At 56.8% G+C, this 26211-nt stretch overlaps 1 pseudogene; it reads left to right on the top strand.

Annotated features, from left to right (window-relative positions):
• The window catches only part of LOC134432680 (zinc finger protein 850-like), a 589027-nt pseudogene that overhangs the window by 439493 nt on the left and 123323 nt on the right, over positions 1-26211 (top strand).

The raw sequence follows: 26211 nt of genomic DNA, 5'->3' as shown, positions 1-26211 counted from the left end.
GTTGAACAAGTCATACCTGCTCATCTTTCCCACTCATTCCCTTAAAAATCAAATATTCCTTTACTCTTTCCCCCCTTCGGTCTAAGATTCAGAGTGGATTGAGAGGCCCCTGTGTCCATCAGAAAATGCCTCCTCTCAATGCAGACCCACCCTGAATGTTCTCAAGGGCTCCAGTGTGGAGGGTCCCTGGTGTGATGGGAGCTGTGACAGCCCTGCCAATCCATGTCCATCAAGGGGTGGACTTGCTGGTCCTGAGGGTGCTGCTGTCTGTGCTTGCAGTGTCCTTGTACCCTGCAGCCTGAGCCCTGGTTCCTTGCCAGGGGCTGTTTGGGTGGGCTCTCCCCTGCCGAGCAGGGCAATGCCTCTGCCAGGTGCTTGTGGCCGAGCCGTGCCCTGGGTGCTGGGGCCCCCTTGGGCCCTGGGGTTGATCCCTCAGGGGCTGTAGGAACTGTGCCCTGGCCTTTGCCTTCAGCTTGGCCTTTTGCTGCTCCCTTCTGGCACTCACCTGCTGTTCCTTTGTGCCCAAGTGCTGCAGGGCCTTCTTGTGCCCCTCCTGCAGTGCCCCTCAGTGCCTGTGGGTGCTTGTCTTGCTTTACAAGAGAGGTGTCTGCTCGGGAAGGCAGAAAAAGCCTCTCTTGGAATGGCGAATGCAAACCCCCTCCCTCTTAATTTCTAGACTAGTGAAATCAAGGGTCTCTCAGGCAAAGATATGGGAATAGGAATACCAGTTCTTTACTAGTGTGTGTAATAAAGCAAACAAACACCAACAGCTGCGGCACTGACAGCAAACAGTGCCCGGACCCAGTCCCGGCCTTTGGGCTGCGGCGCTTTGCCCTTGGGTGCAGTTCCGGGCACGGACAGCAGGGGCGCTGGTGGCTCCCGCGGGGCGGGCCAGCGCATCCCTCCCATGGGAACCTCTCTGAGCGGAAATAGAGCAATCCCTTCATCTAACTCTTTCACTTTTTTACCTTCTCTAGCCTTTGTCCCGTGTTTTGAGAAAGAATTTGGAGAGGGCTGCCTTTTAACTGAGCTCCTAGTGTTTCAAAATGTTGCTTCCTGTAGAGAGAGAGAGTTTCCTTGAACAGCCGGAGCTGTGGTTACCAAGGGGCCGTAACTCAGAGCAGGACGGGGTCAAGGGAGGATATCCCGCCGAGGCTCGGTGGGAGTGTGGGCAGGGTCTGTTGCCGGAATCGGCAGAGGGGGATCTTCCCGTGGAGCCCGAGGCGGAGCGTGGGTAGCCCCCACATGGCTGATGGCGGCTGATCCGGCAGCTGCTGGCAGAGCAAAGGCAGGTGGGAGAACCCGGCAGCAGCGGCGGTGCCAAGCGCAGGTGGCACGGGCAGGGCAGCCGGGGATGGGATGGCTGGGACCCCCCCTGGGTGCGGTGGCCGCGGTGACCTCGGAGCAGGCGGCAGGACAGAGCAACCCCCATCTTCCCCAGCATGGCCGGCAGAGCGGCCGCGGGCCAGGCAGGGGGAGCAGGGCACACAAATTGAGCGACAGCGCCGGGGCAGGTGGAGCTGCCCTGGGCAGTGAGGCCACACCTGGGATGGAAACCGGCGCAGGCAGAGCTGAGGCGGGCAGCGAGCCGGGACCCGGGACAGGCGCCTGGGCCGCGAACGGAGGGGGCAAGACCTGCAGAGGATCCCACTCTCTTTTAGATTTTTCCTCTTGTTTCCTTCCCTTTCATTTCCCCTTTTATTTTTCTCGGAGGTTACTCATACTTTAAAGATTTTTATTCTTCTATAATCCTCTGTCTAACATATTGCATATTCTCTTCTAGGTAAATGTTTTTTTTACAAATAAATCCTGAGCCTATGAAATCTAAACTTCTGCTTGGATACATTGAAATGGTCGATGAGCTAACTCATGACCTCCTAATGTTGTTTTTCTCATCACCTTTTTATTTAACCTTTGGCAAATTAAGTGTCTTTCAGTTACTTGCTTTGCAACTCCAAAAATCCCAGTGCACCCATATTTCCTTAAAAAATAATCGCACAAAGCTTGAGTACCCCAGTGGGTTTTCTGATGCATGTCTTCTGATATTTTCTTAGAAGCACATTTATTAAGTAATTGTCTTCCATCAAGAAGTTTCCATTTCCCTGATTTATCTTGTTCACTTCGTGTCGTGTTTAAAACTTTTTTCTCGGCTTCCCTAAACTTTGGAATTTCCAGTTTTTACTCGTGTGGAGTTAATGTTAACATTACTCTTTTATCTCCATTTTCTGCTGCATCCTTAGCTTTGTGCTCTGCCCCCAGTTTGCCCAGTTTGCCTCTCCTTTGGCCCGGGCCGGGTTCCCCCCGCCCGCAGCGGCTGGAGCAGCCGAGAGCCCCGCGCTGCCCATCCCGACCTGTCCCGGCTCCATCCCCGCTCCTGCGGCGGGCTGTGAGGGCTGCGAGAACGGGGCAGCGAGGGTGTGGCTGCTGCTGGGGGAGGAGGAGGAGGCAGGGAAGGGCAGGGATGAAGGGGGAGGAGGAGGCAGGGTTAGAGGGGAGGAGCAGGGGGAGGGATGGAAGAGGAGAGAGAGCTCGATGGAAGGAGCGGAAGGAGGTGGGGTTAGCGAGGAGGAGGAGGAGATGGGATGGAAGGGGAGGGATGGAAGAGGAGCAGGAGGTGGGGATAAGACAGAGGGGGAGGATGAGGGGGGAAGAAAGAGGAGGAGCGGGAGGAAGCGGAGGGACAAAGGCAGATCGAGGCTGAGGCTGAGCCGAGGTAGGGAACCACGCTGTTGATCCCTGCCTGAATTCGCAGCCCCCACCTGTGGGATCATCGCCCCCCCATCGCACCCATGAGCGGGGAGAGGGAGCTCGACCCGAATATCCCGGGGGGTCCCTGGGTTGGGGCTGTTGGGGATGTTTGGAGAATGAAGCAGTCCAAGGCTGAGCGGAAAAGGCCCCTTGGGGGGACATCGGGGGATGCCGGTGGCGGCTGCCGGCAGAGGCAGCCTGGAGGAGCAGAGCCCTGTGTCCCCCAGGAGCCCAAAGTGGGGAGCCCAGAGAGGGGGGAGCGCTGCCATTGGCGGGAGCCTCAAGAGCCTGGAGAGGGGCAGGGGGGACTCCTTGGAGCCGCTGCAGCCCAGAGCAGAGAATGAGGGGAGAAGGGAGCCCGGGAGCCCAAGCAGCCCCGGCATCCTGAAATGGGGAGAGCAAAGCGGGGGGAGCTTTTGGCATTGCTGAGACTGCCAGCAGCCTGGGCAGGGTGGGCACTGAGGAGAAGGGTGACCCCCAATCCAAGCATGACCCCCAGCAGCTGGGACAGGGGGGAACCCCCGAACACCAGAGGGGAGGGTGGAGGGACGGGGAACTCCTGGGAGGCTTTTTCAGGGCTGAATCTGGGTGTTTGGGAGGTTTTTCTTTAGCCCAGGTGGCCAGTGATTGTAGAGATGGACTTGGGCAAAAGGGACCTTCAATCTCAATGTGTGTTGAGAATGATGAAACAGCAAAGCCTTATAAATATGATTGTCTGGCAAAAGGTTTTGAGAATATAGAAAGTGTAAGGAAGATTGAAATGAAAGCTAGGTTTGAGATATCTCAGTTAGTGAACAACTGGAAAGCAATGGTGTGGCCCAACTGAAGGTAATCCCCTTTTGATGAAACAATTCCCTCTCCTTGCAGGCAGATCCAGACCCTACTAGTTCAGCAGAAGGGGTCCAAAAAAGAGATTTTAGGGTTGAAAATGTAACACAGTATGGTGACGTATTGATTCTTATAGGCTGTATGTAAATGCTCTAGGATTTGTATCTTGTACTAGATTGGTAAGTGAGAAATAGAATATTCAACACAGAAGAAAATTAATTGTATTGTAATGGGACCCTTCCTCTCTTACGCTCTTCCCCTCTTACTCTCTCACCCTCTCATCCTCTCTACCCCTCTCTTCTCTCAGCCCTGCTCCGAGCTGTGCCTGGCAGCTCCAAGCAGGGCCCTGCACCCAGGCCCTTTGCAATAAACCCCAAGTTCCACGCCCTGGTTGCAGAGATCTCTCGTCTCCGTCCGTCCCAACCATCCTACCCCGCGACAGTCCTACAAACGCTCTCATGCCTTGTTTTCCCCAAACCAGGATTTCCCATTGCCAGCCCTAGGGAGGCTGGAAGGAAGAGGAAGATGCCCCGGGACACTGAGGCAGGTGAGGAGGAAGTCAGTGCCCCTTTCCCCTCTGTGCTGCTCCATCTCCCAGCCCAGCACGGCCCCGGGTGCAGCTCAGCCCTGGGGGGATCTCCTTGCCCTTGCCTGTGGCACGGAGGCAAATCCCATCCTGTCCTTGTCCTTCCTCCCCCAGAGCAGGAGCTGAGCATGGAGAGCAGGGAGGACAAATGCCCGCGGCAGAACCTGGTGGAAGAGGCCGTTTTGAGCGGCTCCACGGCGCAGGAAGCCAACAGGGAGGAAAAGCCCCAGAGATGCCACACGAGGAGGGGCTGCAAACGCAGCCGGCAGGGATCTGAGGGGGAAAGAGCCAGCCTGGGCCGGGAAGGCGGCCGGAGATGGAGCCAGAGCTCGGAGCTGGTGCTCTGTGAGCAGCTCCATGATGGGGAGAAGCCCCACACGTGCGTGGAGTGTGGGAAGAGCTTCAGGTGCATCTGCAACCTGATCAAGCACCAGAGGATCCACACTGGGGAGAAGCCCTATGAGTGTGGGGAGTGTGGGAAGAGCTTCAGCGTGAGCTCCAGCCTGATCAGGCACCAGAGGATCCACACTGGGGAGGGGCCGTACAAGTGTTCCGAGTGTGGGAAGAGGTTTCAGACCAGCTCCAGTCTCCTCCAGCACTATCGGATTCACAGAGAGGAGAGGCCCTTCCAATGCCCCAACTGTGGGAAAGGATTCAAGCACAACTCCCACCTCATCACCCACCGGCGCATCCACACAGGGGAGAGACCCTACGAGTGTGATAAATGCAGGAAGAGGTTTCCGACCAGCTCCCATCTCCTCCGGCACTATCAGATTCACAGAGAGGAGAGGCCCTTCCGCTGTCCCGACTGCGGGAAGGGATTCAAGCGCAACTCCCACCTCATCAGGCACCAGCGCATCCACACTGGGGAGAGGCCCTACGAGTGTCCCCAGTGTGGGAAGAGCTTCTCACAGAGCTCTCACTTGACCCAACACCAACGGAGGCACCACTAAGGGAAGCCCTGTGAGTGCCCCGACTGTGGGCAGAGCTTCGTGCGCTGCTCCAGCTCCACCCCCCACTGGAGGAGGCACTTTGGGCGCAGCCCTGGTCACTCACATTCCCTGTGATCCATGTTTGGAACACACCTGGCTGCTTTGCCTTTTGGTTGGGCCTTAATTTTCCTCTGCTTCACCTTCATCCTTTAAAAACACCCAAAACTGGATTAAATGAAGGAAATTGATCGAATATATCTGATGTTGCATAATTTCTCAGTTGTTTTAGAGGGAATTTAGGATCTGGGGACACGTTCTATATGGAGTGCTGGTGTTGCTAACAGGCAGGAATTTGATCTCACCCTTCTTGTGTTTCTCAGAACTCCTCCCCAGACCCAAACCTCAACTCCACCCTTGGGATACCGTATAAAAACTCCACAGCCCTGCCTTTGCCCTGTCTTTGGGGGGTAAGAAATGGATTCCCAAAGGATCAGCCGTTTTCCATCTGGATTCCCAGAGGATCAGCCCTTTTCACACTGGATTCCAAGAGGATCAGCCTTTTTCACTGAATTCCCAGAGGATTCTGATTCTGTCACTGTTTCTTTTTGTTTCTATTACTGCATTTGTATTTTTAATTTTTGATAATAAAGTACTGGTTTTTCTGCTCCCATATCTTTGCCTGAGAGCCCCTTAATTTCAAAATAAATTATTGTTAATAATAATAATAATAATAATAATAATAATAATAATAATAATAATAATAATAATAATAATAATAATACTAAGGATGATAAGGATGATAATAATAATGGTAATAGTAATCAAAGGGAGGGCGTTTACATTTTCCATTTCAGAGGAGGGTCCTGAAATGGGGAGACACCCCCAAGGCTGGGCCATGTCAAATAGTTCCTGAAAGATGTAAATTCATTTATGTATATGCATGAAGGTCTATGAATATGCAACAGGGTAATGTAATTAAAATCAGATTAATTAAGGGGTGTCCCTGAACATAACTGGGGGATCTTGGTGGCCATAACAGCCTTTGCTTGATGGTCCTTGTCTCCCATTACATCAATCCGTTGCATATTCATGGCCTTGTTGCATATCCATGAAGTACTTTCCGTATTCCAGGAAGAAAATTGGCTTAATCCTGTCTGGGGGTTCAACCCCCCTCCCAGCTCAATTTGGGGTGTCCCATCCTCCTCCCAGCTCAGTGTTGGGACCCCATACCCATCCCAGCTTAATTTAAGGGTTCCATTCCACTCCCACCTCAATTTTGGGGTCCCATTCCCCTCCCAGCTAAATTTTGGGGTCCCGACACTCTTTTCCACGCTCTCTCCTTTCCGATCGTTCCCCCAGTCCCCTCCCCCGTGTTTGGTTTTGGGGGCTCGAGGCCTCTCATGCTCCGTTTTGGGGTCCCGACCCCATTTTGGATTAATTTGGGGTCCCCAGCCCATCCCCATGGTCGCCTTCCCCCCCCCCCACACCAAATTCCGCTCCTGGAAACTGATGAGTCATCAGAGAGACACGCTCTGATTGGCTGGAAATTACCCCGCGCCGTCACTGAGTATTTACCTCAGTGAGAGGCCTTGGTCTGTGCCTGTCAAGTGATGAGTCAGAGTCGGGCCGGGCGCTTATTGGCTGAAAATCGCTGAGCGGGGCCAGTGCTCTGAGTTTGTGCCCAGCAAGTGGATCGTCGTCAGTGCCGCGCGTTGTGATTGGTCGGGATCTGCTTTGGGGTGGGGACTGAGGAACTGGGGTTACTTGGGGTTTGTTTGGGGTTTATTTGGGGTTATTGATGGACTATTTGGCATTTATCTTGGGTTTTACTTGGTTTATTTCTGTTTATTTGGGGTTATTTGGAATTATTTGAGTTTATTATGAAGTATTAGTGTTTGTTTAGGCTTATTTGAGTTTATGTGGGTTTATTTGGAATTATTTGGGGTTCTTGGGGTTAATGTTGGTGTATATTGGGTTTTTTTTCGCTGTGCTTGATATCATTCGGGGTTTTTTGGCTTTCACTTGGGGCAGGTTTTTTTTTTCGGTTTTTGGGGTTATTTTGATTTATTTGGGGTTATTTGGGGGATTTCTAGGTATTGTTTGGGCTTGTTTGGGGTTATTTAGGTTTTTTTCCAAGTGTTTTGGGGTTATTTGAGTTATTTGGAGGCAGGTAGGGTCAAAACCTCAGCGAATGTTTCTCCTGCAAAAATCGGGAATTTTTCCTTAAAGCTCCGAGTTTTTTTCCCCAAAAAACCGCGAATGTTCCCTTAAAAAACGCGGACTTTTCCCAACCAATAGCAGCGCGCCCTGCTCCAAACCATCCAATCACCGCGGGTCTCCCCTCAGGAATACCAGCCTCTCTGTGCACCAATCCAACCAATCCCTGCATGCCTTACCTCAGACACGCCCGCCTCTCACCCCGAACAAACCAATCACCGCGTTCGTCCTCTCAGCTACTCTCGCCTCGCTCGACCTGAACCGACCAATCACTGGGCGTCTTCCCTCAGCAATTCCCTCCTTCTTTGCCTCTAGCCAACCAATCACCGTGCGCCTCCCATCGGCAAAGCCTGCCTGCCCAGCCCATCTCCTGTCAATCACCGCGCCCTCTACGAAACCAACCAATCACCGGGCGTCTCCCCTCACCAACTCCCGCCCTCCCTGCGCCACTCCAGCCAATCAGTGCCGAGCTGGAAGCAGCGCCCCTTGACCTCGGGGCCGGGCATGGAGCGGGCGCCCCCTCCCACCCCCCCCCCCCGGGCCCCCCTCAGGGACCTCCGGGAGCCGCCCCGGGCTCGGGCGGGTCCTGCGGGAGGCGCTGGAGAGAGCGGGGGAGGCGCTGGGAGAGGACGGGGGACTCCGGGAGCTGCTGAGGAGGCGCAGGGACAGGTGAGGGGTCCTGGAGGGGTCGTGAGGGGAATTTGGGGAGGGGTCTTGAGGAGGTTTGGGAGGGATTTGGGGAGGGTCTGGGGGGAACTTGAGGGTGTTTTAGCGGGGTCTGGGGGGGCTATGGGGGGGAATTTGGGGAGGGTTCCTCGGGGGGTGTCACGATCCGTCCTCACGGATGGGTTTCGTGATGGTTCATGGATTTGATCTAAGGGTGCAAAAAGAACCAACACGGTACAAGGGGGTTTGCAATGATAATCGAAACAAACGCACCTTTATTGAATGACCACAGCAAAATGTGATAGAGGGATTGAGGGAGAGAAAAAGATGGGGGAAGAGAGAGAGACAAAAGAGAGAGAGAAAGAGAGAGGGGATAGAGCTACCAAACGTAGAGACGAAGTCCTTTGGTCCAGTCCAGTCGAGGACCTGCCTGTTGCGTCAGGGAGGTCTCAGAGGCCCAGTTCATCTGGACCCCAATTATACTCTTTTTCTTTGGGGCAAGGGGGATGGATTTTGCAGCCGAAACAAAGGCAGTTTATTGTATCATCAGGGGGGTGGGAAAAAAGGGTACACACAGTCCAAGTTTGGAAGCAGGCGAGAGTCATTGATTTCATTGTCCACTGCCTACACCTGCAACATCCACCTTGCTTTGGGCAGCTTTCCTTCCTCGCCCTGTACACCTCCCCCGAGTTGGGGCTTTCAGTCCCAGTATCTGGAAGAGGGTGAGAGGGGCCTTCTCACATAGGGATTTCATGTCTCAGTCCTTTGATGAAGAGGTTTCTTACATCTCTACTTGTCTGTCACAGTGGTTATGAACGGTCTTCTCTTGGAGGAGGGGACCACCCTAAAGCTCAAACCAGCCAAGCTGAGAGGTAGGGAGGATTCCAGAGCTATTGTGCAAAAGGGCAGGATGCCCTGTGAGCTCAGTGTAGTGTATAACAAACAACGTCTGTGAAAACATCAACTTAGCAACACTTTCAGGCCTCAGGCACATGACTTTCCCGGCCACCAGATCAGCAAACCGGGGTTTTAATTTTTTGGTTGTCTCTGTCCATGACAGTCGTAAGGCAGATGAGGGATATTTCAGACAGACTCTCACAACACGGAACACATTTGTTCCCCCAGCTCCAGAAAACTTGATGCAGGAACAAAAACATTCCTGCAGGAACCACCAAAGGCCGAGGGGCGTTTGGCCACTTTCACTTCCACACCGCACGCTCGGGCAAATTGCACAGACCAAGCAGCCTTTCCCCTCTTCCCCATTGGCCTGAAGACACTCTGCACCAAGAAAAAGCTCCTGGACACCCGGGTATCCAACAACAGCAATTTAATGTTCCTCTAGTGGGTGAAGGGAAAGGAAGTGCTGGCAGAGGAGAGGTGTTCCCCGCAGGCTCAGGCGGCCCCAGCAGACGCAGCCCCCCAGATCAGTTCTGCACAGTGCCGCAGCAGGACACTCAGCCACGGGCACACAGGAAAGGCCGCAACTTCCAGAGGCGGCGGAGTTGGTCTCGCATCCTCTGGAGCCGGGAGGAGGGAACGCTCTGTACAGCTAAAAGGATGTACAGAGCTTGAAGCGCCAGGCATGAGATGGCAGGGCTGCTGTCATCCGTCATGTCCTGAAGGGCTGCGGAGAGAGAAACAGAGGCACAGTCAGAGGCTGGATCTGCGGGGAGCTGGGCAGAGCCTCCAGCCTCGTCTGTGCCACGCAGCTCCTGGCACGGCCTGGAGGAAGCAGCAGCCAAGAAGGACGAGCTGGCAGCTGCTGGCCAGGAATGTCCCGCAGGCCCCTGCAAGGTGTCTGCGCTGTGGCCCCGCTGCCCTTGGGGCGCGCAGGGAGCGGAGCCGTCGGCGGGCGGGCCAGGGAACGCAGCTGCCAGCGGCAGCCCCCGCCGAGAGCCCGCGGGCCTCACTCACCGCTGCAGATGATGCGGAACTGCGGCTGCTGCCCTGTCAGGTAGCGCCCGGCCATCCCTGGGGAACACAGAGCGTGTCCTGCCTTCAGAGGCACAGCTGCCGCCCACGGGCGCTGCCAGCCCTGAGGCCACACGCCCTGCTGGCCCGGCAGGGCTCAGCCCGGGCCCCTGGCGCACGCTGCCGCCCCAGGGCACGGCTGCCAGAGGGCGGCAGCAGCAATGCCCAGGCCAGCGGGGGCTGCCCATGCCCGCGCCCGGATCCTGCTGCCGGCACAGCAGGCGGGGCCGGGGCCGAGCTGCGGCAATGGGGCGGGCCGGGGAGGGAGCCGGGCTTGGCGCTCACCCATGAACCTGACGGCCGCCTCTCGCACGGGCTCCTGTGCGCTCCGCAGGTACGGCAGGGCCCGGCCAGGTGCTCGGCCGCTCGGCTCCTGTCCTCTGCCAGCTGCAGAGAGCGGCAGGGCACGGAGGGAAAGGGTTGATGCGGGCCCTGCCCCTGGGCCGGGCGCTCCCCACGGCCGGCGCTGCTCCCCCTGCCCACAGAGCCCCGAGGCCCGGCCAGCAGCCGCAGGCGCCGGGCTCGGCACGGGGCACAGGGCCCGGCGAGCCGCGGTGCCGCCCCGCAGCAGAGCCCGACTGGCTCGGGGCTCCGTCGGCACCGGCCGTGGGGCCACAGGAGCCTGGAGCAGAGCCCGCACGGCCCAGGGAAGGGAGCGGCGTGTGGGGCGCAGGCCGGTGCCCCTGCGTGCGGCACTGGGCAGGGGCCACAGCTGCCAGCCCCACAGACTGGGCGCCGTGGGCAGGCTCCGGGGATTGGGCTGGGCATTCCAGGCTGTCCTTACCAAGCACTCAGCAAATCCCCACATCTGATCTGTCTGCAGCAGCTGCTTGAGATCCTTCCTCTTCAGGAACCTCACTGCAGAAAGCAACGTTTCCCGAGAGGCCTGCAGAGCAGCAGACCCAGAGATGGCACCGCAGCCCAGGGCACAGGAGCCGAATCTCTGTGCCAGGGCTGGGAGGAGGCTGGAGCCCGTCAGGTGCCAGGGGGTGGGGAGACAGCTGAGCCCCTTCCATGGGGACACCCAGGAGGCCTCACCTGTGCCACACACCGGTTGTCATCGTGGCAGTGGAAGAAGAGTGGGAGCAGGCTCTGGCTCACAGGCTTCTTCAGGGGCTTTTCTCCCTTTGCCACTACAAAGGCGATCACGTCTTGGAAGAGGCGAATGGAGAGCAGCTGCACAAGGCTGTTGGCCTGTTGGAAAGGAAGCCAAAGCCCTCCACATCCGCTGCTCCAGGCCCCCCTGTGCCCAGGCCCAAGGCAGCACCCAAGTGCCCGTGGCTGGGGGCACAGAGCCTCACATTGTCAAAGAGGTGCCAGAGCGCCTCAGCCAGCTGCAGGGCAATGGGGCTGGCTATTGCCAGGTCTTCCTGCAGCATCAGGAGGATGAGCACAATGAGGGTCTTCTCCACAATGTCTTCATCCCTATCCCACAGTAGCTTCACAAGGCTTTCAGTAAGGCTGTATATGCTTGGATCCTGTGTACAAAACAAGGCTGGGCAACCCCATGCTGCTGCTGCTGCTGCTGCTGCAAGGCTCAGAGGCCGAAGGCCTGTCCCGAAGTGTCGAAAGAAGGGAGACCAGGACACCAGATGGTCATCAACAGGTCCTGTTTATTGCAGAAAGCATCAAACACTTATACAGCAAATAATAAGCTTATGAATATTCTGTAAGCCAAGCGATCTATTGGTTAAACTATACCATCAACTCTTCCTCATTCCTTTGGGCCTACGTTCTCTACTTCTCATGTCTCTCTGTTCACTTCGTTATGATACTCAGCTAGGCCCAAGGAAACGCTATCTTGCAGGTGCAGGACTTGGAATTAGCCATGGCCTTGTACTTTTCCAGTCTCTAGTCAGCTAAATTCCCAACCTCAAAGCACTCAAGCAGCTGAACAGCGAGCCTGGAGAGCTGGGAGCAGCTGCCACAGCTGCCAAAGCCCAGCTAAGCCCAAGGGGCTGCTTGCCCCAGCCCCACGCTGCCAGCACAGCTTCAGCTGCTGCCTCCTGCTCACCATCGAGGTGAGCACCACGAGGCCTCGGAGCACCACACGATGCATCTCTGGTTCCTTGTCAGGATCTCCAGGACTTGTTCACAGCATTCGCTCAAGTCCAGGCAATCCAGGAGCTGCAAGGCACAGAGCAGGCACAGAGGTGCCAGCTGGCAGGAGCTCAGAAGTGCACAGGGCCGAGCCAAGGCAGCAGCACAGGGCACAGGCAGCGTCCCAGGCAGCTGCGGCTACGAGAGGGCAGAGGGCTGGGAGGCAGCTCAGCCAGGCAGCGCTGGCCATGGGGCTCACCTCCACCAGGAAGGCCAGGGCGGGCAGTTCCCAGTCTGAAACGCCTTGGCTGAGCAGCTCAAAGAGGCAGGATGCCATGCTGCAGCACCAGATGGTGGAGACACGGCGCACCTCCCTGGCAGGGAGGAAAAGGCACCATTGCTCCTGGGCCGGGCGGGCAAACCTCTCCCAGGGCTGACTGGCAGAGCTCTGCTCTGCTCCCGAGCACCCCGGGGGCGCTTTGGGAGGCGGCTGTTCCCGGGCACCCTCCTCTGCCGGCCCTTTCCAGTCGGCTCATCCCTCCCTTGGTGACAAGGCCCTGCCCCCCATGAGCACGGGGACTGTGTGGGGCGTTGCGGGCACAAAGGAGAGGGGCGTTGGGGAGAACGAGGTCTCACCTGGCCAGCAGACCCACTGCACAGTGGTGGGTGTCGGCACGGAGCAGCGTGTCCCAGGCACGCTTGCGTTCCATGGACAGCACCACGTGCTCATAGCGCATTGGGCAGAGCAGGGCCTTCAGGGTCTGCAGCGCAAAGCTGTGTGCAGAGCAAAGGCCAGGTCACGCTGGGAGCCCCGGCTCCTGCCCTGGGGCATGGGAGGGATGGGGAGACTGGGAGGACTGGCACGGAGCACCTGTTGGGGTTGGTGGAGAGGCCGTGTTGCTCCTGGCATCCCTGCCCCAAGGTCTCAACCTCTTCTGGCATCTCCTGCGTGCTGATGTAAGCTTGGAAGAGCAGATGCAGAAAGAGACTGGGGAAATACTCCAGCACAGCAGGCGAGTGCCAGGCCAGATTGAAGATTTTCCACAGTGCCACTGTTCCCTGCAAGAAATAAAACAGCCAGAGACAACACTCAGTGGCCAAGACATCCACGTGGCAGGGCCCGAGCATGCGAGGGAGAGACCAGGGGAGACACGGGGGGAGCAGCCGGCCTGGTGCCCCTGAGCCCTGCCCCTAAGGCAGGATTCAGCCCAGTGCTTGAGGCAGGGAGATGCAGCTGGGGGGAGCACAGAGAGCTGGCTGCTGGAGAGGCGGCCTGGGGGCTGGCAAAGGCCAGCACCAGAAACTCACAGCCAGGGCAAAGACTCCTGCGTCGTCCCCATCGGAGGTGTACACGCTGTGCACTGGCCAGGCGCTCAGCACATGGAGGAGCAGCTGCAGCGCCGGCTCCGCAGTCCTGCTCGAGGACATGATGGTTCCCCACATGGTGGCGGCAGCTCTGTGGGGTCCGAGCTCTGTGTCAGGGCGGGCTCGGCCACAGCGCCGTGGCCTGGGCAGCTGCAGGGCCCCGCGCTGGCCCTCAGCCCTGCCTCTGCCCACTGCCCCTGGCCGGCAGCGGCCAGCCAGCCCACGTGGGTACAGGCCCGGAGGGGCAGGGAGGGAGCGTGGCACCAGGCTCAGGAGCTGACATGGCAGCACTGGAAAACAGAGGAGCCAGAGGATCCTGGAACTGCCCGCCTGTCTGGCAGTCAGCAGGGACAGGCTCTACAGGGTGACGGGCAGGTGAAGCCTAAGCCCTCAAGGCACGTGGGGCTGCCCTACCTGTCACACGATGGGGCCCAGCGGAAGAGGGTGATCAGCACGTCACAGGGGTGTTCCTGGGTCAGCTCCAGAAGGGCCTTGTCCAGCCTGTGCCCAGCAGACTCATTGGCCGTGAGCCAGTGGTGGAGGTACCTCACCATCAGGGCCAGGGCCCTCAGCCTGCCTTCGGAACAACCCCGGGGCCTCCTGTCCCACCCAGTGACCCCCGTGGCTCTCCCAGTCCGTCCCAGTCCATCCCTGGGCCTGCCCGGCGTGTCCATCCCGTGTAGGTTGTCCGTGTAGCCGGCTCATTTCAGCCAATGAGAGCGCGTCTCTCTGGTGACTCATCGGTTGCCATGCAGAGTCCCTGGCGCTGAAATCCCGAGGGCCCGCGCTGGACTCGGCCTCCCAGTGCCGCGCACTTCATTCCCAGTTAATTCCAGGGCCACCAAAATCCCTCTGAGTGCCATCCTAGTCACTCTCAGTACTTCCAAAGTCCCTCCCTCCTCTTCTCAAGCTATTCCAAATCCATTCAAAATTAATTCTCAGTTCATTCTCCGTTCAAGCCCGGACATCCAACATCTGTCCCAGCGCGCCCCACCCTGTCCCATCTCTCTCAGTGCCACCCCAGTCGTTCCCAGTCCCTTCCAGCCCATTACAGTCCCTTTCCAGCCAAACCCAGCCCTCTCCTCTCTCTCTCCCACTGCCCCCCAGCGTGTCCATCTCGCTGGTGCCACCCTCGAGCTCCCAGCCTGGCCCCGGCCGCCTGCTCTGCTCCGTGATGGATTTCTACCCTGCTGCCATCCAGGTGAGGTGGTTCCAGGGCCAGCAGGAGCTCTCGGAGCACGTGGTGGCCACCGACGTGGTCCCCAACGGGGACTGGACCTACCTGCTGCTGGTGCTGCTGGAAACGCCGCCCCGGCGCGGGCTCAGCTACAGCTGCCAGGTGGAGCACGTCAGCCTGGAGCAGCCCCTGAGGCGGCACTGGGGTACGGGGGAGCCCCTGGGGGCGCTGGCAGAGCCACTGGGCTGTGCTGGGAGCCACTGGGAGGGAGCTGGAGAGAGCCGGGCTGGAAGTGGGAGAGGGGCTGGGGGCTGGGCAAGGGCTGGGAAGGGGTTTGGGGGATGCTGGGGAGGGTCAGATGGGGTTGTGGGGGTGCTGGTGGGCACTGGGAGTTTGGGGGTGCTGGGTGTGCCTGGGAGGGAGTTTGGGGGTGCTGGGTGTAAATTGAGGGAATTTGAGTGAGCCTGGAAGGGCTGGAAGGAGATCGCGAATGGCAAAGCAGGGGTTGGGTTGAGGTTGGTTGTGCGGGGAAGAGACTGGGAGGGGTCTTGGTGCGTCCTGGAGGGGCTGGGAAGGGACTGGGGGGAGGTTTCAGTAGTTCCTGGCTGGGCTGGGGGCCACAGGGAGGGCTCTGGGAGGGGCTCGGGGTGTCGGTGAGAGGTTTTGGGGGTGCTGAGCCCTGCGGACCCCCCAGAGATGCCGCCAGACGCCGCCCGCATCAAGATATTGATGGGGATTGGGGGCTTCGTCTTGGGCTCGGTCTTCCGGGCGCTGGGGCTTGGCTTCTCCCTGCGCAAGAAGGTGAGGGCGGGTGCCGGGGGTGGCGTCCCCGCCCTGGCGGAGCGTGTGCCCTCCCGCCGGGGCCCCCAGCCCGGTGTCACCCCCTTTTCTCTGCCCACAGAGCTCCTGAGGCGGCGGCGGCCGCAGCCCCTCCCCGTGGGCTCGGGCCCGGCCGGGACCCCCCGCTCCATCCCTGCTCCGCTGATTTTGGGGGGGTCCTGTGTCCCCCCAGCCACGCTGGCGCTGTGCCCCCGCCCAGTGCCTGCTCCCAGTGCTCCCAGTAAAGCTTCCCAGTTGGGCCCGGGGCCGTTTATTGGGGGGCGATGGGGAGGGGTTTTGGGGGGGGCGATGGGACGGATTTGGGCAAAGGGAGGGGGACAAAGGGTGGGGGCTGGGCCCGGGGGGCGGGGTCGCTGCCCGCGGATCCCGCAGTGCCCGGTGCGGGACGAGCTCCGTGCGCCGCTCCATCTCCATCCCCCGTGGGAGGATCCATGCTGGATAATCCCGGGTGACCCCCAGGGTCGGAGCCCCCCGTGTTGGGAACACTCCTGGCTGGGGGTTCCACATCTTCCTGGCCCTCCCTGGACACCTCGATGAAGGTCGGGTGTCCCCGCTACTTTTCCTGTTTCTGCTCCTCTCCTCATCTCCCCCTTCTCTTCACCCGGGTCAATCGCTCCCCCCCCTCCCCGCTCCTCCTCCCGCCTTCTTCCCCTCTTCTCTCTCACATCCCCTGACCCTTCCTCAATGGTTTCTTGAAGGGTCCAGTTCCATCATTCCTTTCCTTGGCTACAGCCCTGAGGGCTTTTCCAGCTGACTTCACAACTGCACTCTCAGACTGAGAGTGGGGAGTCTTGGTGCTTGGTTTCCTCATTCCAGCTGCCTTTGACAGGGTTTGTTTCTGTCCTCAGCTGATTTTGGCCTCTGCGCTCAGCTCAGCCCTGAGCAGGACCAGCGCAGCTCCATGGTGGGCACTGCTCACTGGATGGCCCCAGAAGTTGTGACCAGATCTCCTTATGGCCCCAAGGTGGACATCTGGGCCTTTGGCACTGTGACCATCAAGATGGTGGAAGGAGAACCTCCTTACTTCAGGGAAACGGCGGCCATGGTAAGAGGCAAATTCTGCAGTGGCTGCAGAAGCCTGTGAGCACAGGGGGACCCTGCATTGGGAGCAGCAACTGGAGGTTTCTGCACATGGGAAGGGAATTCCCAGAGGACTACAGCCTCCACACACAAGAATATTCCTCAGTCTCCAGCAACAATTTGCTTTGGGATTTATGTTGTTGCAGCTCATCTGGCTGTGAGGATGACCTGAAAATGTGAAGCAAGTGCATCAGGTCTAATGTTACCTTTCAAGAAAACCCAAACCAACCCCACATCCCGCCCCCAAACCCAACAAGATTTCTGCAGCAGTTTCTAAAAGAGTTTTGCAAGTTGATCTCCACCCTGATTCTTCTCACTGGGAAACTTGTTGAAAAAATGAAGATGATTGTTTAACATCCCCATAGTCTAACATATTTCCTTCCTAGTCCAAGCTATTTTCTCCCTGTCACCAAGCCTGAGCTTTCAGCATCACAAACCTCCTGTTTCTTGCCTGGCAGTTTCTGGGATGGGGCATCAGGAATGCATTTACTTGAGTGTCAGTGGCACTGCAAAGATGCACTTGATGTAAGAATCCTCTGAAATAACACAAGCAAAACACACTGACTCTGGAAAATGGCCTGTAAAGCTGGTGTCCCCATTTGGAGAAGCAAAATGGGCTATTTCTGATGGAGGTTCCTACTGACAGTTAGCCAATGAAACTGGCTCTCAAGGCAAGATCATTTGGATGTTGCAGTGGCTGTGGCAGCCCCAGGGTTTGGGTTTTTTGGCTGGCATAGCAAAATGAGCTCTGAGCAGCATCTGTGGCAGGGAGGAAAGTGCCCCTGGAGCTGGGGCTGAGGCCCTGGGGTGGATGTGAGCCCGTGTGGGTGTGAAGGGAGCTGGCAGAGCGCTGAGTTTGCTTTCCCTGCAGGCTCGCGCTCTGATCCGGCAGAACGGGACCCCGCAGCTGCAGGAGCCCCGGCGCCTGTCGGCTCTGCTGCGGGACTGCCTCGAGTGCAGCCTGGAGCCGGACGAGGAGCGGCGCTGGGCTGCCCAGGAGCTGCTGCAGCTGAGGGCCAGGGGCTGCAAGGGAAGCAGCAGCGCCAGGGAGGGGTTTTCTTGTGGGACCCCCTCCGACAGTCTCCAGTCTGGCTGCGTTCCACATGCAGAGCAAGCAGAATCCTCGCCTGCTGTGGCTTGGCAGGCTCCTTTGGAGCTCATCTGGGCCTGGTGCCCTACAGCGAGCAGGGACATCTTCAAGCAGCTCAGGGGGCCCAGAGCCCTGCCTGACCAGAGCTTGGATGGTTCCAGGGAGGAGGCGCCTCCCACATCTTTGGGCACCTTCTGTCAGTGTTTTCCCACTCTCCTGGTTAAAAAATTCTTCCTTAGATCTAATCTGAGCCTGCTTCCCTTCCTGAGTTTCAAACCATTTCCCTTTGTCCTGTTGCAACAGACCCTGTGAGGAACTTCACTTTGCAAAGTAACAGTTCATTTCTTTCCTTTGTATCCTTTGGGCAGCACCCATTTTTATCATCAGCCAAGCCTCTCTCCAGCCTGACCCCTCTGACCACTGGAGCAAAGCAACTGAGGGTGCAGCGGAGGAGATGACAATTGACAATTTGGGTGATGTTGGGGGTAAACAGCGTCACTCTGCCAAAAGTGCACGGCCCTCTGATCAGACCAGAGGGGAAGCCTGCCCACGCTCAGTGGCCACAAATCAAAAACGCTCCCCTAGGAAGGGCATAAGGGATCTGTCCAGTGGTAGTGGGACCGCTGATCTTTAATACGGCTCTGCACCACTGATTCGCTTGATATTCTTTTTTAGTTTGCTGGACCACCTCCACGCCCTTCTTTATAGGAGCTAAAGTATAATCGAACTGAAAACAGATAGAGGAGTTGGCAGAACCGAGAAGATGTAATTCTGTGGGCTCGGAGGCTAAAGGATCCAGCCTAAACACTCCGTCGCTCCAGGCGTTACTAGAATCAAAACTGGGGAGGATATTAAGGCTCCGGGCCAAAATAGGGGAAAAGGCTGACTGAAAGGCAGGGGGAAACTCGCCTGGAGCGAAAGGGATCCCCACAAGACAAGACGACATCGGGTCCTCTACTGCGCTGGTGTCGAGGCAAATGTGGTCTTGTCCTAAAGACTGAGCCAAGGCACGCCAGACATTGACCTTTGGCTGGCGGATGACCCACGGTTTCGAAGATGGCAGCAGGAGTCCGTAGGTTGACAGCAGTAGCAGTAGAATGCCCGGGTTGGGAGCCGTTGGTGACGATGCGGGGGCCATCAGGGAGATGTACTAAAACAAAAGAGAAATGGTGAAAGTATAAGGAAATCACTCTGATGGTTTTGCCCCAAACAACCAACTTAAATCTGAAGAAGACGGGGAGGAAACATGAGATGAGGGTTGAGACTCATAAACTAATGGAAAATCGGAAGGAGAAGGAGAAGAGGGAGAAGAGGGCTCTGCTTCAGGAATGGGAGAAAGTTCAGAGAAAAAGGAAGATGTTATAGTGGAGGGTTTCCTCCGCCGCCGCCAACACACTACCTGGACCTGTGGCACAGCCCCTTTCTGCGTCCCCTGCTTCGGGACGAAGGGCCTGACCCATTTTGAGGGTATCCAGCGGGGGCCTGAGGGAGTGGACACGCAAGCGTATTCTCTCCCCCAGGTCACCAGGTCAAATGGCCCCTCCGTCCGCCAGGTCTCCGGATCCTTGATAAGGACCGGCGGCCTGGCTTTAGGCTGCAGCTGCTGGTGACTGCCGAAGTGCTGGACCACCGGAGGGTTGGGGTTGTCAAAAGAGCAATTGAGGAAGTTGAGGGTGTAAAGTGCTCTTGACAACCGGATGTGGGGGGTCTCCACCTTCACAGCCACTTGCTGCCAATCTAAGATCTTCTTCAGGCTCTGGTAGGCCCTCTCCACCATGGCTTGGGCTGTTGGGGAATAGGGGATGCCGGTCTTATGTTCCATTCCCCATTGCTGCAGGAAGCTCCGCAGTTCCTTGGACATATACACTGGGCCATTGTCAGTTTTGATGGCCCTAGGGATGCCCAAGACAGCGAACGCCAGAAGCAGATGCTCCTGGACATCCGCGGCCTTCTCCCCTGTGTGGGCAGAGGCATAGATAGCTCCGGAGAAGGTATCCACTGAGACATGGACGTAACACAATCTACCAAAAGAAGGGATGTGTGTCATGTCCATCTGCCACACCTCACAGCTCACCAAGCCCTGGGGATTAGCCCCCAAGGCAATGGTGGGCATCTGGTCTCACTGGCATTGGGGACATGTGGCCACGATCACCTTAGCCTGGTCTTGGGTCAGATGGAATTGCCGGACCAGGCCAGGCGCGTTCTGATGGAAGAGCTGGTGGCTGATCTTAGCCTGGCCGAACACGTCTGGGAGTGGGCCCACCGTGACTGCAGCCGTGGCCAGGGAATCGGCATGATGGTTTCCCTCAGCAATGAACCCAGGCAGGTCAGTATGCGATCTCACATGCATTATAAAGAACGGATGCTCGCGGTAGGAGACTAAATCGACGAGCCTCGTAAGTAGTTCAAATAATTTTTTGGTTTGAGACCTCCTGCAGAACTTCTGATTGAGCTCTGGACACTACACCGGCGACATACGCAGAATCTGTTACCAAATTGAAAGGTCCCTGGAACCTCTGGAATGCCCTGATGACTGCGTCTAACTCAGCAATTTGTGGAGAACCCTCCACGATAGCAACATCTGTCTCCCACTGCTGAGTCTGAGGATCCTTCCAAGTCATAACTGACTTTGTGGGATGCTCCCGACGCCTCTGTAAAAACTGTCACGGCACCTAGAGGCTCCTTACTTTGAACCTTTTTGAGTGATAATTTAAACTCCGAATTAAACAATTTGTGGGCCAGCCGATTTACTGCAATACACCCAGTGTAACTGTCCAACACAAACTGAAGGTTCTCATTAGTTTGCAGCAGTTCATTGAAGGTCTTAATTTTTAGTTGGCCTGACTCCAATTCAATTGGTATGTAAATGCATTCGAAATCGCATCCTGCCAACTCCCTGATCCTCGATATTGCTTTGAGGATCAGTTCGGCTACCAGCTCCTGTGGCCTTGTCATTCTTTTGGACTGATGGTGGCTGAGAAAGACCCACTCTATGAATAAGAGCTTATCTCCCCAGCCTTGGTCCTTCAGCGTCCTGTCCCACTGGTGGATAATGCCATGGAGGTGTGGCAATTTTCCCAGTATTATGAATTTGAATGGCAAGCCCGGGTGATAACGGTGGGCCTGCCTGGCCGAAATAGCCTTTTGGATCTTCTCCAGAGCTACCTGAGCCTCTAGGATGAGAGTCCTAGGGGAACTAAGCCCCTCTCCCCCTTTCAACAAATTGAAAAGGGGGGCCAGGTCCTCGGTAGAAATGCCCAGCCAGGGTCTCACCCAATTTAAAGACCCACACAGTTGATGGACATCCGCAATGATCTGGACATTAGCCCTTATCGCCAATTTCTGCAGCACAATGGTCCGCTTGGTAATTTCAAGGCCCAGGTACCTCCAAGGTGGCATCCGTTGAATCTTGTTCTGCTGGAGCTTGAACCCTGCAGCAACCAACACATTGGTTGTCAGGTCAAGCGCACGGGCAAGGAGACTATCGTCGGGCGCACACACGAGGATGTCGTCCATATAATGATGAATCGCGACGGCATCCCCGAGGGCTGCAAAAATGGGGGACAGCAGAGAAACAACATACCACTGGCAGATCACTGGAGAGTTCTTCATTCCTTGCGGAAGGACCCGCCAGTGGTAGCGCTTGTCTGGGGACTCACAGTTGATGGAAGGAACTGTGAACACAAAACGCGGGGCATCGTCAGGGTGTAGGGGAATTTGGAAGAAACAATATTTGATGTCAACAACAGCCAAATTCCAGTTTCGGGGGACCATTGCCAGGGAGGGCATCCCTGGTTGGAGAGACCCCATGTCTGCTATTTTTTCGTTAATTTGGCCGAGGTTGGTCAGGAGCCGCCACTTATCTTTATTGGGCTTCTTGATCACAAAAACTGGAGAATTCCAGGGAGACATAGTCTCCACGATACTGCCCTTAAGTAACTGCTCCTGAATGAGCTCGTTGAGCGCCTTCAATTTTTGTTTGTTTAGTGGCCACTGCAAGACCTGTACTGGTTCATCAGTCCGCCATTCCAGCTTCCAGGTCCGGCACTCTTCAGTGGCCACTGCCCGAAAAACCTGGGGAGCCTTGGGAAGGTCAATTTTGGCTCCCCACTGGGCTAAAAGGTCTCTCCCCCAGAGAGGCTCGGTGTAATCTAATACGAACGGGCGCACAGAAGCCAATTGCCCGTCTGGTCCCATAATTTGTACAATGCTCCTTGATTGCTTGGCCAATTGGAGACTCCCTACACCTTGGATGGTTCCAGCCGCGTTTTGCAAGCCCCAATGTGACAGTCACTCCCGAGAGGGAATGATCGTCACATCTGCCCCTGTGTCCCACAGATCCCTCACTATTTTTCGATCTCCCCCTAAAGAAAGTTGACAAGTTAGTTGGGGTTTCTCCCTCCCCACTACCTGTGCCCAGGCCACAGTTGGAGGCGATGTATCTTGGATGATCTTTGCCAGTGCGTCTCCTCTGGCACTGGAATGGCCTGGGCAATAATCTGACCTTTGGGGAGGAAGAGTGGGGGTCGGACACAGTACAGCCCCACCACGCAATGGTCCCGGTCTGTAGGACGATGTGAAGGTAACGCGGTGTGTGCTTTGTATCACCAACAATGGTCCACCTGCACCATCCTAATTTCCTCCAGAGACCGAGATGTTGCAGATCGGCAGACACCAGCTGAAAATCGCTGTTGGGAAGATAGATTTCCCTAGTTAGCTGCAGCCTGTAAGGGGAAGCAGAGACAAGGTGGTAAGAACAGGTTTAGGCTACAACTCACAGGTGCTAAATGCCAAATCCGATAATAGAAAAGTCAAATCCGGTAGCGTGTATGGCGGCTCTCCCTTTACTCCTCCCTCCCCGCTGGATGTTAATTGGCCCGCCTTATTTTTGTCCTGGCGCAGGGAGGGGCTGCGCTCATAAGTTAGTTTTTTTGTTCGCTACCTCCCTCCCCATCCTTTTTTCTCAACTCAAGAAACCTGTGCCGCAGGGGACATTGCAGCATCCAGTGCCCCATCTTGACACAGAGATGACAACGATGGGTTGCCATCGTCCTCCTGCTGGAACCTGGTGTTAAACGTCCGTTCGCAGCAGCAGCAGCTTCGGCTTCAGGGCATTCGATGAATGGAAACTCTGCAAAAGCCACTGATGTTCTCTTGGGGCACATCTTTGGATCCTGAAGGGGAACCTTCCTCGCACAGACTTCTATCATTTGTTCGACTGTAGGTCGAGGGCTCAGGGGGAGAGACCGGATGGCCCCCCTGCATGCCACATTGGCATTCAGGTAGGCCATCAGCCTCATAACATCCTCTCTCTCTCCCGCTCTCCCAGACCCTGAGCCCCTACAAACCAATACAGTCTATCAACAAACACGAGATAAGGCTCCTTTGTGCCCTGCTTCACCTCTTCCACTTCTAGCTGTGATGTGGCAGAGGGGAGCTTGTAAAAAGCACGCTCTGTGGCCTTGCAGGTTTCCAATAGCTGAGCAGAGAACAAAACCTTTGCCTGCATCGCCCTGCTTGCCCAAGCCCCAGTGCCCACCAGATGGTCCGTGGATAGTACCAAGCCGTCTACATCGTGAGATATGGCCTGGCTTCCCCAGAGCACTGGGAGAACCTCCACAATCTCCCTCCCCCATTCTGCCGCCCAGACCCTAAACTCCATGGGCCCCAAAAGGCTAGAGAAGAGAGCCTTCAGGTCCGCCGGCCCCAGGTCTTCTGGAGCAAGGACTGAGCGAAGGAGACCCTGGAAATACTCCGATTCCCGGAAGAGCTCCCTCTGGGCCTTGCACAGTTCCTTGATCTGGGCCTGTACATGTGGCACAAATTGGGCCTGAGAACTCCCCTTCCCGCTGAGGCGGTATATAAAGCTTCCAATAAAGGTGCTTGTCCTGGCTTCCGGGCATCCCCCCCCCCCTTCCCGAACACAAAGCGTGGGAACCGGAAAGGAGGGAGGCTGAGGCGGGGCTTGGCACTTAGGAGGGGCACTGGCTTGTGCCTGGCAAGTTGGTTTTCTCCACCTCTGGGGTGGAGTTCGGAGGCGGGGTGGAATAGGGAGGAGGGTTTAGGGAGGAGTTTGCAGGAGGCAGAGCCATGGGCGGAGTAGGGAGAGGAGCAGGGGGAGGAATGGAGGGAGGGGAAACAGGACAAGGGGATGGATCAAGGGAAGGATTGTGGGAGGGAGAAGGGGTCGTGGCGGGAAAAACCATGAGGTCTCTGCCATTTTGTGCTCCCTGTGAGCCATCTTGAGCCAGTTCATCGAATCTGACAAACTTAGGAGTGGCAACTGGGGAGTTAGGGAGAGGGGCAGAGGGATAGGGAGGAGGGCTCCGAAGAAACTGGCCAGGACTCTTCAGAGGAGGTGGCTGAGCCGGTCGAGAGGGAGCAGGGACAAGGTGAACCCCCTGCTTCTTGTTGGCCTTAAGAATCCCTCCCAAGGGCTCCTGCCTGAGGGAAGAGGGTCAGGAATGAGGGATAGGAACACAACAACTAGGAGAACTGGGGACCAAACTTTAACGTGATGGACTTTCCTTCAGTTCCCCGGGCGGTCAGAGTGAGGTTAACACTCTGCCCACCCAGTATGCCATGACCGATAATTGAGTTTCCCCAGAGTCGACCGCCTGCTCTAATTTTGCTACAATAGCTGCCCAAAACCGTGGCTCCTTGTGGGAGTCAGGGAAAGGCGCTGCAGAAGAAGTCGCGATGTTAGAATGGCAGGACCCTCTGTTCCTCGTAGATAAGACCCTCTGTTACTCATAGATAAGAAATTAACATAGGAATGTAGCCTCCCTTAACCGAATAGCAGTAACTTTCCATTCCTTACCCAGTACTTTTCCATTCCCTACTAACAATAGATAAGAAGGACAAACCCCCTTTTGACGTAGAGACCCCTAAAACTATAAGACCCCATGAGAAGAAGTAATAAACGCCTTTTGACCGTCCATCATATTGATGTCTGCGTGTGTCATTGGCCCGAGCGGCCCTGGAGAGTGGGCCGCCGTGCTGTACCTCAGAACCAGGTCGCCTGCCTTGATCCAGAATGCAACATTTTGGTGCCGGTACCCGGGAGCCGATCTGCGCCTGGGGAACGGGGATTCTCCTGGAAAGAGGACGGCGGCTGTGGCAGCAGGTCTGACCACAGTAGGGGGGGACGCCTCCGGACCAGTGTGGACCATGGAATCCACAGCGAAGGTCGTAAGTCAGGCTCATGAACAATGGGGAATTAAAGGTGAGCTCAGGAATTCTAATCTTGCTATTGCAAGGCTCCTAGAGCTGGGGACGATCGAACGTCCGGTAAATATATTATATTGGGAAGCGCGGGAGAAGTGCACTGCCGCCTCAGCAGAGGACTCTACGTCTGCAGGCAGTGGTAAAAACCTCAAAGCGTGGGGGAAAGTAGAAGAGGCCCTACGCAAGACGTTAGAAGAACAGGAGACGCAGGAAGCCGCGCGTATACGTTTATTAGCTACACCAAAGCCGGGGGTGGGGGCCGCGATGCAGACCGCCTCTGAGAGCGATCGGATTGAAGGCGGGAATATGCGAGGGCCGGGCGCGTTCCACCCCTTCCCGAGCCCGAGCCCAGACCCCCCGGAGCCCCCAGGAGACCCCCCGGAACCCCCAGGGGACCCCCCGACCTTCCCGCGGAGCCCGCCGGGTCCTAGCTCCCCCGCGGAACCGTCCAACAAAACCGCGGTTTCTCTATCCGTCTCTTCCCCGCCGGTCACCGGTCCGGCGCAAGAAGCAGAGCAGCGCGCGCGATGCTTCTGGCAGGGACTCGTGGAGGAGGCGCGGAACGAGGCCGGATTGTCGGACCCTGCCAGGATCGGTAAAAACTCGCCCCCGCCACGTGCGTTTAAAAATGGTGCCGAACCACATGGCGAGGGCGGAAGGGAGGAGGCGGGGGGCAGAAACGGAGTCAGCCTGCTTAACATCGCATGTGCGGGCGAGCGGGGAGACGGGGCGGCCCCCGCGGAGGAGCATAAGACCAACCAGAGCACTCTATTCAAATTAGGTCCTTATGGGGCAAGGACCTCCCCCGGCAGGATGCGGGGGGACCCCAGGGGGAGGGAGCGGCACCACCCCCGAAGGGAGGAGCGGGGTCGAAACCGCACAAAACGGCACGGAGCGCCGCAAGTGTACCGGCAGTCAGCTTCGGGCTCAGAGTCAAGTAACAGCTGCTCAGACAGCTCGGAAGAGCTGACCGAGTCCGGCTGGGACTCGGAAACCGAGAGAGCAGAATTAATGTGGTTTCGAGCGAAACCGAATAAAGCTTTAAACAATATCGGGAAACAATCGCAACACAAACTCACTGATTGGGGAAAAATAAAAGCAGCCTTTGGGGACCGGGCACCGGCAGCCCCCATGCACGCTTTCCCGGGGGGGTTGCCGGAGCGCGGGGGGAACAATCAAAGGGCATATACCCCAGTTAACCCAAAAGAAGCCAAAGCGATTTCAGAAATAGGGATCAACTCAGCTGTAGTACCCACTCTTGAGGACGACCTTTCTAGCAATAACGATCTGCTCACTTTTGATATTACGCAAATAAGCCGCATGATTTTTGTGGGGCGGGGCGGACAGTATTTAAGCAGGAATGGCAGGACGACCGCATTAGCCCAGGCTTCCAGGGAAGGGCAGCAACTCAGCGAGCTGTCCCCAGCTGGCACAACTTTCCCTG

Source organism: Melospiza melodia (assembly GCF_035770615.1).
Source record: "Melospiza melodia melodia isolate bMelMel2 chromosome 7 unlocalized genomic scaffold, bMelMel2.pri SUPER_7_unloc_1, whole genome shotgun sequence".
In the NCBI taxonomy this organism is placed as follows: domain Eukaryota; kingdom Metazoa; phylum Chordata; class Aves; order Passeriformes; family Passerellidae; genus Melospiza; species Melospiza melodia.
This window is presented reverse-complemented; position numbering and strand designations above follow the sequence as displayed.